This window comes from Myotis nattereri, assembly GCF_964212035.1.
Source record: "Myotis nattereri genome assembly, chromosome: 2".
Classification (NCBI taxonomy): Eukaryota; Metazoa; Chordata; class Mammalia; order Chiroptera; family Vespertilionidae; genus Myotis; species Myotis nattereri.
The window spans coordinates 167328314-167334037 of NC_138076.1; the positions used below are offsets into that span (position 1 = coordinate 167328314).

The window sequence follows — 5724 nt, forward strand, 5'->3', positions numbered from 1 at the left end:
TTAGTCTGTGGAGCCTTTATAAGGGGCGTATTCCTCATTCCTCCGGAGCTCCATCCCCTGGTATTGAAAAGGGGGTCCCTACTGGCTGGAACAGTGCTGTAGGGGGTTAGAGAGCTCAGCTGCCTGGAGAGCAAAGATCCTTCCTGGGCCAGGGGACTGCGGGGAGACCAAAGCTGCTGGGCCCTGCCAGGCGGGGGAAAGGGGTCTTCTCCCTGTGGGTAGGTTGCCCCCTCCTCTTCCAGGTCAGGGTGTTCACTGGTGCTGGGGAATGCACAGCTCACTTCGCCAGGCACCAGGGGCTCAGCTGCAGACCCAGAGCCGCTCCACTGGGCCTTCTTTAGTTTATTGACGATTCTCTGTCGCCTTCTCAGGTGGTGACAGCCTTTACTCAGGCTGGGATGCCCCCAGGTCCCTGCATTCCTGCCAAATATGATCTCCTTCTCTTCGGAAAAGCTTCTCAGGGGGTGGCAGGCCCTCAGGGGGGTGCACTCCAGGCTGGGAATAACCAGTGGCTCTCAGAGGGATGGGTTGTACTGTCCTGCCATCCAGGTGGAGCTGGGACTTTGACTAAGGTTCTCCCAGAAGATGTCTCCATAATGCTGGGGTGTCAGTCTGAGGCTCTGGGAAGGCAAGCTCGGGGGTGAAGATCGGCTGACCCCCCTGGAACACCTCCAAACATTTTCTTCTTCTTTTCTTATCCTCATTCGAGGATATTTATTCCATTGATTTTTAGAGAGTAGAAGGAAGGGAGGAAGCGGGGAGAGAGGGGAAGAGAGAGAAATGAGAGAGACACATGGATTGGTTGCCTCCCGCACGCACCCTGAGTGGGGCTAGGGACCAAACCCATAACCAAGCTACGTGCCCTTGACCAGGAATTGAACCTGAGACCCTTCAGTCCTCAGGCCAATGCTCTAACTACTTAGAAAACTGGCCAGGCCTACAAGCATTTTCATAAGATTTTGGGAGCCTTTTGAACCCCTGGATGTAGCTCATCCATGGGCTCCAGGGCATAAACTCCTGGTCTATTACGGGCCCTCGGCTGGGCACTGAGGATACAGTAGTAAGTTAGATAAACCTGACTGAGCTTGACAGGTGAATGGAAGACACAGACTAGTGAAGAGATGCTTAAAGTAAGTGGAGAAATCCAGGTGCAGGGAGACTCGCCTACCTAGATCAGGGGCCTATGGAAGGCTTCCTAGAATAAGTGATAGGTAAGCTGAAGAAGGAATAGGAGCTTGCCAGGCAAAGACCTGAGGAAGAACACGTTGAGCAGTGAGAAAAGCACAAGTAAAGGCCCCGAGGAGAGAGAACAGCAAACCGGTGTGGCTGGCTCAGAGGGGCCAGGAGGAGGGCTGCTGAGAGAGGACGGGAAGGCTAAGTGCCATCTGTAGCCCCCCCCCCCCCCCGGGGAGGCACGAGAACAAGGAGGCAGCTGCTGTCCTCAAGGACTCAGACAAGAAAGCCAGTGGTTATGCAGTGTCCGGTCCGATCAAATAATTGAATGGATACCCCCTCCCCTGGAAACTGACCTTTAGGCCACTTCACAATGGACGCTCCACTTGCTTAGACCACATTCCACTTGCTAAGACCATTACTCTCCCTCCGGAGTTTCCCAGAATCCGGACCTGCACAGAGAATGCTCTGCCCAGAAAAAGCCTGCCTAGAGTCCTTTAAAAACCTCTGACTCCCCGTCTTTGGGTGCTGGCGCCATTTTGGGGCTCAGACCATCTGGTATCCAGATGACCTAATAAATTCATAATTCCTCACCCCGTTTGGCCTCGAGCATTCCTCCTTCAGCGACCCTAACATGCAGTGGAAGTGGAAGTTAGACGTTGGAAATGAGCATAGGGTGGTATGGGAGCATGTGGGAGGAGCTTTAAACTCAGTCTTGGGGATCAGGCCCAGGGCCCAGGAAATGAGACTCAGTGTATCCAGAATACCCTGAACCTCTGAAACCACTGAGAAGGGGAGGAAGGAACCACCAGTGCACTTTGATTTGCCTGCGCCTCCGATTAGGAACATCTTTTACTCTGGAGGTGAGGAGGGCTGCACAGCAGTGAGCTCAGCTGTGCCTACTTTTATTTTTTTTAATTGATTTAAGAGAGAGGAAGGGAGAGATAGAAACATCAATAATGAGAGAGACTCATTGATTGGCTGCCTCCTGTATGCTCCCTACTGGACACTGAGCTCACAACCTAGGCATGTGCCCTGACCGGGAATTGAACCAACATCTCCTGGTTCATGGGTCGACTCTCCACCACTGCACCATACTAGCTGGGCAGTTCTACCTACTTTTTAAGGGCTGTGGCCAGAGGTGGCCTTGGCTAGAAAAGTCGGGGAGGAAAAGTGGCTTGGTCCCTGGCTCCCCCTGTGGGCCTAGGGGTGGAACTGGGAGAGCACGGGACGAGGCAGGGAAGCAGATGTTGCAATGATTTATTGCCAGTGATTTACATGCCAGGCACTGTCCTAAATATTAGCAAATATTAATCCATAACACTCCTAGGAGCAAGGTATGGTCATCTTCTTCCTACAGGTGGAGCAAATGCGGCCCACAGCAGTGAAGTAGCTTGGCAAGATCAAACAGCCACCATCTGAACCCAGGCAGTCTGGTTCCCGAGTCTGGGCTCCACCACTAAAAGATGCTGCCTCTTGAGAGCAAAGGCAAGGGTAAAGAATTAAACCTGGGCCTCCCACACAAGGCAGATGCCGAATTCTACCACCCACCGCCTGGGACACTGATAAAATACAAGGAACAGCTCTAGGTGGGAGGTCCCAGGGCGGTGGGAGGAGCCACAGGAAAGGATGAGGGCTTGCACCTGGGGGAGCTCCAGAGCCCAAGGCCTAGGGATCCTGGACGGGAGAGGGGCAGTTAGTTAAGAGTAAGGTCAGGGTCTGTGAGACCCAGCCCCTCTGCTCTGGCCAGTGTCATCTCTTGCCATTCTCCACTCACAATTTTCTGGTCACACTGTTCTTTCTTCCCCCAGGGTCTTCGTGTCTTCTTACTTGCTATTGCCTTTTTGAACGCGCGCGCGCGCACACACACACACACACACACACACACACACACACACACACACACCTTTTTCCAGGCTGACCCCTACTCATCCTTTAAATCTCAGTCTGAGTGGGTTCTTCAGAGAGGCCCTCTTGAATCCAATCTCAGTTAGATCCCTGTTATTCTCACATGAGTGCCCTATTATTTTCCTTTATAATGATATCATCATTTGAAATTACATAGTCAATTGTATTTATTTATTTAATGCCTGGCTCTCCCACTAGACTGTATGCACCTGAGGGCAAGGACCCCATCTTAGTCTCCACTGTCACCCTTGTTCCCAGGCATAGTGCTGGGCACACAGAGATACGCCATAACATTTTGCTAAATGAGTATATAAATTTAGAGGGATCTCAGAGGTCTACTTGTCCAATGCTTCTTCCCCTCTCCCATATGCTCAGAGGAGGTCATATACCTCCTCCTGGAATGCTCCCAGTGGCAGAGAATGCATTACCTCACCAAGAGGCCCATCCCACTTTTGAAGAGATTTAATAGAAAGTTCTTTCTCACCAAAGAGAACTCTGACCCGTTATTTCTTTTTTTAAAAAAAAATATATTTTATTGATTTTTTACAGAGAGGAAGGGAGAGAGATAGAGAGCCAGAAACATCGATGAGAGAGAAACATCGATCAGCTGCCTCCTACACATCCCCCACTGGGGAAGTGCCTGCAACCCAGGTACATGCCCTTGACCGGAATCGAACCTGGGACCCTTCAGTCCGCAGGCCGACGCTCTATCCGCTGAGCCAAACCGGCTTTGGCAGACCCGTTATTTCTTGGTCCTAGTTTGGTCCTCTGGAGCTATGTGCAACCAAGATAGTCCTTACATAGTTGCAGACAGCCATCAAGCTCGCCTCCCCTGCCCTCAAGCCTTCTCTCTGCTTTGGAAGGCTGGGTTCCTGAGCCATTCTCCACCCTGGTCCCCTCAAGAACATGCCTTTTTGGTCAGCACCCAGCCTGTAGCCTTGATTATGATTTATGATCATCCCCCTGAGCCACTCCACAAACTGGAGTGTAGGTCCAGCAGGGTGAGGGGGGAAAGGGAGGAGAAAGTAAGGAAAGAAAGCCGTTTCTTTTTCTCCAATGTAACTGGAGAGTGTATTTCTCCAGGAAATGATATTTTTAAAAAATATATTTTATTGATTTTTTTACAGAGAGGAAGGGAAAGGGATAGAGAGTTAGAAACTTCGATGAGAGAGAAACATTGATCAGCTGCCTACTGCACACTCCCTACTGGGAATGCGCCCGCAACCAACGTACATGCCCCTGACCAGAATCGAACCTGGGACCCTTGATTCTGCAGGCTGACCTATTCACTGAGCCAAACCGGTCAGGGCGAGGAAATGATATTATTAATGATGGCTGGGGCCCGAGGCTAGTCCTGAACGAGATGTACCACTGTCAGCTGCATTCTGGGTCAAGTGGCCTTTCTGGACCCATTTAATACCTTTTCTCTGGAAAAAATGTGTTTGGGTTTCAAACCACCAAGTTATATATAAACCCTTTAGATAACCAGCTTACAAATTGGGAGCTGCTTCTACAGAAGTATTTAGGTAACACCGAGTGGGAGAGTGAAGGGATGAGAACAGAGTGGGCTTTCTGAGAAAAGTTTCCAAGAGGTTTTAGTAGCAGAGATGGGGAGAGTGATAAGGCACGCAGGCACTCGAGTCAGACCGACCTGGGCTCAGTTCCCAGGTCAGTGCTGCGGGCGGCGAGGCCTGCTGGCTTGACCTCACTTCCCCTCAGATTCCCCTCTCTAGTAAGCGAAGACTTTTACTCACAGCGTTGGAGGGGGCATTGAAGAGACTGTTTGTATTGCCTTCAACATAGTGCCTGGCACTAAGTGCTGATGAACGGCAGGTATCATGCTTTCCAAATCGGGTCTTTTCTCCTTGACACGAGGTGGCAGGATCCATGACTACTGAAGAGCCACATTCGGCTGGGCTGGTTAGAGCGGTCCTTGGCCTTCCCTACAGAGGCATTCCAAAGGGTGGGGATGCAAAGGGGGCTGTGTCCCCAGCGACAGGTGCTTCAGCACCCTGCTTCTGTAGAGGCGTGTGTCTGTGTGGGTCCTGTGTGGGTCTGGTGATGATGCGTGTTAATGTGACAACATAAGCCAAGGGTCAGCCTGTCAGTGGGATTCTGGAGACTCCCCTCCCTCTCTCAGGCTTCACTACTCAGCTCTGTGCGGCCCAGGCCTTATCGCCTAGCTGTCTGCCCTCTGGCCTCTTCTCTTTGTTTACCAGCTTGGCTGGCTTTCTCCTCTGGGAACAAAGGAGGTGTTCAGTTCTGGGCAGTGCCTGACTCCAGCTACCCCACCCCCACTCCCTTTCCCTTTCCAGGAGTGTGTCTCCCCTTCTTACCCCCCTCAGTCTCAGCCCCTATCCTGTCTCAGGCAGACCCCCTTGGTTCTGAGAGGCCCCTTCCCACAGTTCCAGGGAGAAGCGAGGCTGAGATCCTTGGTTGGCACCCCTTTTTTTCACCCTCCGGCTTCCATTCCTGTCCCCAGTGAGGCCCCTGAAGCTTCACTTTCTAGGCTAGAGGCAGCTCCTCTCCCCATTGTCTGGCCGGGATTTGGAAGCTCTGGTTTCCATAGCAACCCCTGGGCATTTAATTAAGGGAGGAAGCCTTCATCTCTTCTGGTCGGGGCAGTTCCAAATCTCTACCCGA

General features: G+C 51.7%; 1 pseudogene across 1 annotated transcript; it reads right to left on the reverse strand.

Moving 5' to 3' along the window:
• Positions 1 to 704, reverse strand: LOC308513936 (protein INCA1-like; annotated as a pseudogene). The gene has a single exon. The product of its transcript is annotated as a protein INCA1-like (transcript).
• Positions 705 to 5724: the final 5020 nt, after the last annotated feature.